Source organism: Asterias rubens, chromosome 8, assembly GCF_902459465.1.
Source record: "Asterias rubens chromosome 8, eAstRub1.3, whole genome shotgun sequence".
NCBI classification, from domain to species: Eukaryota; Metazoa; Echinodermata; class Asteroidea; order Forcipulatida; family Asteriidae; genus Asterias; species Asterias rubens.
Window position 1 is genome coordinate 16,624,645 of NC_047069.1, and position 9,420 is coordinate 16,634,064.

Genomic DNA, 9,420 nt, shown 5'->3' on the forward strand with positions numbered 1-9,420 from the left:
AGTGGATTTTAATATTTCCCTGCATGATATTATTATCCCAAAATTTTGACAAAGCTCAAGATAAACTCATCCGGTGAGTGCTGCATCCGGTGCTTTCCTGTTTTTCGTGCCAAGGTCGAACTCGAACAATATTTTTTTGTATAATGATTATAATTCACAAAGCCCCATTATAGTACATGTAATATAGGCCTATTCATTTTTATTTTTACCCATAATAATAGTTATGTGTTAGCAATGTATATTTGGTTTGCGGTAACACCATGTGTGTATCTACTTGCGAGGTAGAGTTGTTCTTAGAGAACTGTCTTGCTTTATTCTACTGCCGTGGAGTAGATAATCGGAGGTTCAGGAGACTTCTCAGTTCTAAAAAGAACTGTCCTGCTTTTTAACTATTACCAGGGCGGATGGTATAGAAATTAGACTGGACTACTACTTTAGCTTATAGGATCGTAATTAACTGTACTGCCGCGGAGTCAGTTCTGAATTGGTCTCAACGTAGTTAAAAAGCAGTTCTTTTCAGAACTGAGAAGTCTCCCGAACCTCCGATTATCTACTCCACGGCAGTAGAATAAAGCAAGACAGTTCCCTAAGAACAACTCTACCTGGCAAGTAGACACACATGGTGTTACCGCAAACCAAATATACATTGATACCTCACCATGCAATACCTCAAATCCTATATGTGTTAGCACTTACTTATAATTTCCCGAGTTCTGTGAACAAAATCCCAGGCATGTTAAATGTACTAGGCCTATTTACTCAGAAAGTACATGACTACCCATTCATTTTTTTGCATGTTATCACGAGAAAGCATTATCACTCTAGCGAAAAAAAAAATACTTTGGAATGTACCAAGCACGGCAACACAAGTCAGTAAAAAACAAAAAGGGACGAGCTACGAGTTAGTTTGGCTAATGAGCCGCACGACGAGGAGACAAAGTAAATTGCTCCTAATTTACATTTCTCTGCAAAAATAACGGAGCGGAGATTGTTTGCTTTACCGAGTCAGCCCCACACCGTCTACCGAAAACCGCTACATAGTGTTGTCTCTCTGTTTATGAGAAATGAAATTTAATTAGCGCAAAAAATACATACAAGATGGTAAGGTATGTAACCAGTGGTGGCTTGATTGTGTTAGCAGAGTCTTTCTCGAAGACTATAGTTAGAGAAAGACCCTTCTATATAGGGTCGAAATACTTTGTCCTACTTTTGCAGTGACCGTTAATTTGGTGGTAGGGAGAATAGACCTTTATCACGGTGCAGCCATCTTGAATTTCTCCCATTGATATCAATGTTACCCAAACAGAGGCTGGAAGAACAAAACAGTCTGGTTCATATTTTCAAAATGATTACTACCATTCATTGTCGTTATTCGATACGAGGAACATGACCAAGATGGAGGCAGCATGAGAAAGGTGGGTTGGTGGAAACCACAGAGCTGCCCCTAGGGTGCCTGTCAGCGGCACTGTGCAAACAACATACACTGAAAACATCTAGTAGTCAATTTGGAGAAAAAATTAGTCAACTACGCAATAAAAATTAGTCTTTCCATTCATGACTAATTTTTCAATCCGAACTAACTAATAGGAAACATTTTTACTAATTGAGCTAATGAAATTACTAATCAATATTTTTTAAAGACTAATACGGATTTGTTATTTCTAATTTTGTCCGTAGATAAGTTGATACAGAGTACTGATTGACTAATTTGTTTCTCTCCAAAATATGAAATGACCAGTCTGACATAGCAATGACAAATTTGTCGACTAATGTGTGAGAAAAATACTAATTGAATTGGCTCCGAAGGCGGGCACTCGATACAAAAGCCTGTACAGAACTTACTCGTACAACGTTCGGTCGAGTGCCACCGACCCTTCCTCCCTATCAAGAGGTTGTGAATTAAATACAATTGTGTATTCTTCATCAAAGGGCATTTCTTAATTAATAAATTTAATACAAGAATAAACTCCTGTTTCAACTTTTGGAAAATATGGGCGCCGCTTGTAACCTTGGGAGGTAGTCTGTAAACAGTGCTGTCATTAATCAGCACGGTAAGTACAATTAACAGAACAGCCAGAACACAAATCGCACCCCCCGGTCAGGCCGGTTTCGCGCCGATATTGTTTAGTGCGCGATGGTCGCGCAGCATTGCAATTCAGCACAGTTTGATACACTGTTCAAAAACCATTATCGAAAAATAGCGTGTCATTTTCACTGTCGCGCAAATATCGCCCGCGCGATTCGTAACTTTCCCTCTCGATCGTCTGCTGCCAGCAGTGCAGAGCAGAACAAGAACGTCAGGTTATAGTCGTCCGTGTCAACGTGTGCTGTTGGTGGGTGGTGGAATGTGAAATAAGGTAATTAATTTATTGTATTCTGTTGTAATTATTCAGAAATATAATAACATGTTAATAAGTAACGCATAGAGGACATGCCTGGCTGAGAATGAACAAACGTTAACTTACATAAGCAACATTTTTAGTTTCCCTTTTCAAATTTCAATCTCAACTCAAAAAAGTTTCATGAACTAACGTACTGCGGAGTACATGTATGTTGTACTGCTGTACGTAGTATAAAACTGCTATTGCTACACTACTTTTAAGTAAATACACCACCATACACGAGCAACCGGTTTCTGTTGAGCCAGTCACCAGTGCAGTGACGGCAAGTTATGACCATGAGCAATTCAGAAATTAGCTGTGAGTCACAAACAAACTAAACCAAAGAACAATTTTATTAGCATGATTTATAGTCGCCAAGTTTTTGAAAAAAAGGTGAAAATCACAAAGGGCAAAGCGATGTTTTCAGGAGAGTCTCGTATTAAATAGTAAATACCAGTACTGCTATGTACTGGTACATACGTTGTACATGCTAAAATAATGTTTGTATCCTGAGGCGAAGTTATTTTTGTGACATTGTTTTCCTCATTTCTCAAAAACTACAGCACCACAGCAAGTATTTTAAGGGAAGCTTTCTACCACCATTATCTTAAAACTGTGTAAGTTTAATTTTTACTTTAAATGTAAATCTGTGGACATTGCGTTTTGGGTCGAACAAAAAGTACCCAAACACTTTAAGGATTTTAATTAAGAAACCTTTGTTTTGTATTTCAGGTTGACGTGCATGTACACAGGCCTACATACATCCCATACAACTTTCACCATGGACTCGACAAAGTAAGTTCACTGCCTGCACAGACACAGTCAACAGTTTTTCACATTTTATATTTATTGATGGCAAAATTAAATTTCTGCATGATTACCCGAAGCAGGACGTTTCGTACCCAATCATTAATACTATGTAAGTTGCACAAGGGAGATTTAGCCTCTACTAGAAGTGTACTAGAGTAGCTACTACTCCTAGAACTATTTCGGTATCGTCCGGCTATCGTCTTCCGTAACCTCATAGGTTTATATCTCTCACGCATTAATGATGGTTCAATCATTGTTCAATGAATTTTGGAATCAAAAATCTCTCTTTATTTTTATTTTAATCTCGCAAAAATTAGGCTCTATGTGTCCTTTGATATCTCAATGTCCAAGGGGGCGACCAGAGAACCCACTCCGCAATCTCAAAAAATGTCAAAAGTTATAAATTCCTACCGTTATTCAGTCCCCAAATGCTCTGTTTTACCTCTACACTACAAATACTGATTGTCCCCGAACTCTGCCGAACGCATCGCGAAGTCACGACACGTGACGAGCGTGCGCATATTATTTTTTTCCCAGGACAAACGTGGAGAATTATCTACACACGTTTTTTCTTAAAATTAAAAAACACTTGATCCGTGCTTTGCGTACAAAAACATATGGACACGCGTCTGGGAACCAGATGTCTGATTCCTAGACGCATGTCCATATGTTTGGTACACAAAACACGGATCGAGTTTTTTTTTTAATTCTAGTGTAAGCGGTAATGTATGTCAACTGAATACTACTTGCATGCACCCCACCTCCTTTCTGGCAAAACCACCACAGAACCTTCATTTTATGACCCCAAATAAATTGTAATGGTTTTTGTACGTGGTAATCTGCTCTATCAAGCAGAGTTTTTTTCATGAAATTTCTGGAATATTTTTTTTTTTAATCTTGGTCAAAGGTCAAGGCATTGTGTCAAAGATCATAGTTATTGTTTTACTTATTTTAAGGACTTTTGATTAGAGCATTTATTCTGATCCAAATTTGCACAATTTTGTGGAAAACTTGCCTATTTATGGTTTATTCCTTTAAAAGGGGGGGGGGGGTGATCACCCACGAACTCGTGGAATATGCACCCCAAAAAAATCTGCATCCCATGTTGACATGGGACGCAGAAGGACTGTCGTGTTTTTCTGTATTCCTCTCATGCTTGTATAATAACTAATAGTGTTATGTGATGTCATGCAGTGGTCTCAAATTGTAGAAAAAAATGTTGCAAAATTGCTTCCCAAAGCACTGATGTGCTGTATTGTAGCATAAATAAAGTTTTGTCCATTTACTACTTGAAGTATGAATAAGACATCTGGTTGCTTACAGCAATATTGAGTAATTTTACTTTTTACTTTTATTTATTGAAGGATGAAGACACCACACATCCTGTGTACATCGAAATGGATGAACAATCGGCACATGTGTCTACAGAGTTTAAAGGAGTTGCAGAAGGCGAGGTAGTTTCTGTTGTTGATGATGTAACAACAGCAGTCGCGTGCTACATTTCCTCGTTTTTTGTATTTCACCTGCAGTACATCCCAGAACTAGTGAAGACAATTGCTTTTTATCAATATGGTGTTCTTAAGATAGACGACCAGACTGGTATTCATAAGTCAGTTTTAAGCCTACTGGCACGTTTAACTTAGAAAAGGTCACTTTCCAAGAAAATGTAAAAACAAACTTGATACGACCCAACATGCACTTAAAATAGCAAACATGTGAAAGTTTAAGCTCAATAAGACTTCAAACATCATAATTTATCCTGCAGGGTCATATCTTTGGATTCCGTGACCATTTATTTGCTACCTTTTTTTCTCGATGGATTTGACTTCAGGAACCATTTAAAAAGAAAATAAGCTCCTATGAACCTCTGAAATGTGATAGGAACTTTTTTTATTGCGCAATATTCAAAATGGCCGCCGACGCCATCTTGAAAAACATAAATTGTAATAGCTCTGGCTCCAGATGACCTAGACGGACAAATGAGATGTCCTTTTCCACTATCTCTGACATGCTTAATACACTGGAATGGAAATTGTAAAGTTTGGGGACCATCTTGACCTCTAAATCCAAGATGGCCTCCTTCGCCATCTTGAAACATAACTTCCAAATTAGCTCTGGCACCAGATGACCTAGACAGACATAGACTCTAACTATCAAATAATATAATAGAGGCATGAATAGGTTTTCATCACTCAGGATGGCCAATGATATTTTTAGATAATAATCTTATTAAATATTATCCCTATAAACAAAACAAAAACCATAATTGAATTATGTTAAAAATGAAACCCTGATTGTTCTCTGTTAGTTTATCTGGTGCCAGAGCTGTCACATTTCATAATTTTCAAGATGGCGGAGGCGGCCATCTTGGATTTTGTGACCACGATGATCCCTAACTCTAAAATTACCATTCCAGTGGATTTTGTAATGGCAGAAATAGTTGGAATATACACCTCTTTTTCCCTATCTGGTTCCATATAGCTAGTATATTTTTCAAGTTGGAGATGTCGGCCATCTTGGATTTAGAGGTCAAGATGGTCCCCAAACCTTACAATTACCATTCCAGTGTGTTTGGCATGCCAGATATAGTTGAAAAGGACATATATTTTGTCTGTCTAGCTCATATGGTGCCAGAGCTATTACAAGTTATGTTTTTCATGATGGCGTCGGCGGCCATTTTGCATATTGCGCAATAAAAAAAAAGTTCCTATCACATTTCAGAGGTTCATAGGGGCTTATTCTTCTTTTAGATGGTTCCTGAAGTCAAATCCATCGAGAAAAAAAGGTAGCAAAAAAATGGTCACGGAATCCAAAGATATGACCCTACTATAAATACTATTGTTTTACTCATTTCCTAAAAACTATGCCATTTCAAGCAAAACTATTTCAAGGGAAGTTTTCTACCATGACCATCTTTATACCATGTAAGTTTTGTGCAAATCTTTAACCATAAATAAAACAGTACAATTATTTTTCAGTAGTCAAAGTCCACTTGTGAAAGAAAGACAAAATCATCATGGCCAATCTTACATTATTAAACTGTGTAAGTTTTAACTTTATTTGATACGCTTTCAGTGCAAAATCTGTTAGCACCCCCAAAACGTGTGCAATGTGAATGTAATTCCATTATATGGTTCTGTATACTAAATTTCCATAATATTGTGTCTAAACTGTATTAAATTACACTTTTTAACAATGAAATTCCTCTATGGAATATACCTCTTAAAGTTATTGTTGGCAGCGAATGAAGTTGTGTTCAAAATTTTGCACTGAAAGGGCATACAAAATTACAGGTTTTCACGTAAAATTAGAGACTTGTGATAACTTTTTTACTTTCATAATTGTTTCACTGTCGATTGAAACAATGGTACATCACTGAATTTGACTTTAAATACCGCTTTATTAAAGTCCTGTCACCACGGTGTGTACTGTAGGTGGGACTAATGGGTTGTTAAAACAACTTTTTGACTTTGCAAGTTGGGGAAAAAAAATCTATTGAAGTTTGTTTAATAATGTTAAAAAAAATTTGAGATTCAGTAGTTATTCAGCAGATTGTTCTCAAAGGAACTGATGGTTAACAAAGTTGCTTCAGTTGGAGTTGTGTTGGATTTGCAATAAATTTACAGTGACTAATTATAACAGAAATGTGTAAAAGACTAATTATTGGTATTGTCAGACTAATTGAAAGACTAAATAGTTGTGCTGCATGACTAATTAATTTTCTTGGATGACTAATTAAATTTCGTGTATTACCAATCTCCAGATCAATTAGTCATTTTAAACCATTTTCAAAGACAAACTATAATTTGTCATTTCAGTGTGTATTGACTAATCTTTTGATTGAGTGACCAATTAATGATTAGTCAAATTAAACCATGTAAATGACTAATTTTTTTTAGACAATTGACTAAGTGATGTTTTCAGTGTACTCTAGATACCCTTACAATTTACTGTCATTATTGCGCTCCTCCAAGTTTCTTCGAACTACGGTTGTTGTAAAAAAAAAAGACAAAAAAATTCAGTGTAGCTGGTCCAAAATGACTTTGAAAAACCTTTCTCCAGGAATAAATGGTCAGATCACAGATTAAAACGTCATGCAGAGCCACCTCTCTCACAAAAGAGATTTTTACATGCGGCCCACAGTGTCACCTTAAACTTTACCTTATACCTAATCTTCATCATGTGTCGTCAGAGAACCTGTTTTGAGTCACAGGGAAAAACAATTAATTAAAGAACTTAAAGCTTCAGACCTTGAGAAGGTCGAGACAATGTATCACAGGAATTTCAAATGCAAAATGTGTCAACATGGTGTCACGCAAACATAAGCCTCTTTACCTAATCTTCCTTTTCTGTCATTAGAGAAGACGAAGCTGTTTTAAGTCACAAGGGGGAAACATTATTTAAAAAAACAACAGCGTTCAGACCTCGAGAAGGCACACAAAATAAAACAGAAATTTCAAATGCAAAATTGTCAACACGGTGTCACCCACTAACCTAATCATCCTCCTCCTCTGTTATCAGAAAACCTGTTTTGAGTCACATGGGGAAAAAAATTAATTAAAAACTAACAGCTTTCAGACCTTGGGAAGGCACAGAAAATGTCGCAGAAATTTCCACTGTAAATTTGGGTTGAAATCTTCTTCTACGGTGGTGAAAAAGTCCGTCTTTTGAAAGTATAATACAATTATATTGAACTTGTGGCGCCAGTCTTTGAGATTTATATCACTTTTTATTGAAAGGCTGAAAAGGGGGCCTTGCGAGCAGATTGGATGTTGTGTCTAAGTGTAGATGCACTTTTGTAGTTTGTCTTTCTTTTTGTGTGTTTGACTTTTGAGGTATTTCAGGAAGGAAGTCACTTTGGGGGAAAAGTGTCCCGAAATAATCTGGTTAAAAAAAAAAAAGTCAAACACAGTAGCCTACTTATCAGATTTCGTTGCCTCTTACTTCGTTTTCAATGCACACAAGATTAACATTCAAGATCTATTCAGTAAAGTAATCTCTTTTTGACAATACTTAGGCCTACCCATAATTCTGAAAGTAAATTTTTCTGTTTTGTTCTGCTCTTCTTAAAATAGAGGAAGGCCCCCCCTACCAATCTTATTAGTTTTTAAGAGGAAAATCAGTTTCACCTTCACAAAGACAAAAACAAAACCATTAAAACCGACGAAACACTTGGGTGGGATGACATTTCCAATTTCTATGGGGCAGGGCCAACAATGAGTAAGTTAGATATTTAGCGAGATATGGGTTTTCTCTTACAAAAGGAACAAGATTGCAAAATGGAGAAATCAAAGATTTTTTAAATTATGGCTTTTCAAAGGTTTTCCGGCCAATTCAACTAACCCACGGGATCCTGCACTTATTCTACACACAGGCTCTATTCAGTCAAAGACTGAGCATGACATTACTTTGCTGTGGGCATGAATTGCAACTGCGAAACTACAATGAAATAGAATAATTGCGACCATAGGGCAGTCGATCTTGCAAATGAGCTAAAAGGTCTAACACGGTACGGGTGACCGAGCATTTTAATTTGCCGCCGCCGCCCCTCGTTTTGTGTCGTTTGTGATGAAACAAACTTCTGTCCCAACGCAGTGAAGACATGTTGGACTGATAGCTTCAACACTAAACCGAAAACACGGCTCATGGCACCCCATATATAATAAATGTTCTTCTTTTTAGCGCCTTGAAGCACCCCTTGGGTGGATATGTTTTTGCGCATTAAAAATGTCTTTATTATTAATATTTTAAAAAAGATATGTACTATCCTACAATCAAATAAATCTACCTGTAAACATTAATTTTGTTTCAAAAGATAGTCGCGTTTTTGAAATAAAAATATTGTCGAAAACCAGGAGCGATTATTGTCCACGCAGGAAGAATAATACTTATCAGAAAACCATATCTGTGAAGTGTTACCGCGGAAAGACGTTTCTCATAATATTCAATTTTTAGGGGGACCCTTTTGCCATCATCCGTTTGAAGTTGAAGCGTTCAGAAGCTGCTGCCTGTATGCATTACTTCTTACAACGTACACGTTTATTACCATCGTTTCCAAACATACATTATAGACCATTAATTAAGTAATATTATTGCTGAACTTCCGAATTGCTATGTGAAAAGAAACTTTAGTGCACATAGGCCTACAGTGGGAACGTGTACCCTTGGGGCACCAACCCTTTTTCCTCAAGCAGGGCAGCTAGCCGACAACAGTCGCGACCAGTGCAAA

The 9,420-nt window shown here is 37.0% G+C and overlaps 1 long non-coding RNA gene across 3 annotated transcripts; it reads left to right on the top strand.

Moving 5' to 3' along the window:
• Positions 1-2,289: 2,289 nt before the first annotated feature.
• LOC117293901 lies at positions 2,290-4,930 on the top strand. Of its 3 annotated transcripts, XR_004519487.1 has the most exons (4): positions 2,290-2,357; positions 3,114-3,176; positions 4,556-4,839; positions 4,914-4,930. It is a non-coding gene; the product is annotated as an uncharacterized LOC117293901 (long non-coding RNA). The 3 variants fall into 3 exon arrangements; XR_004519486.1 differs by lacking the exon at positions 4,914-4,930 and having other exon boundaries at positions 4,556-4,884; XR_004519488.1 differs by lacking the exons at positions 2,290-2,357; positions 4,914-4,930 and adding an exon at positions 2,679-2,699 and having other exon boundaries at positions 4,556-4,884.
• The last annotated feature ends 4,490 nt before the right edge of the window (positions 4,931-9,420 follow it).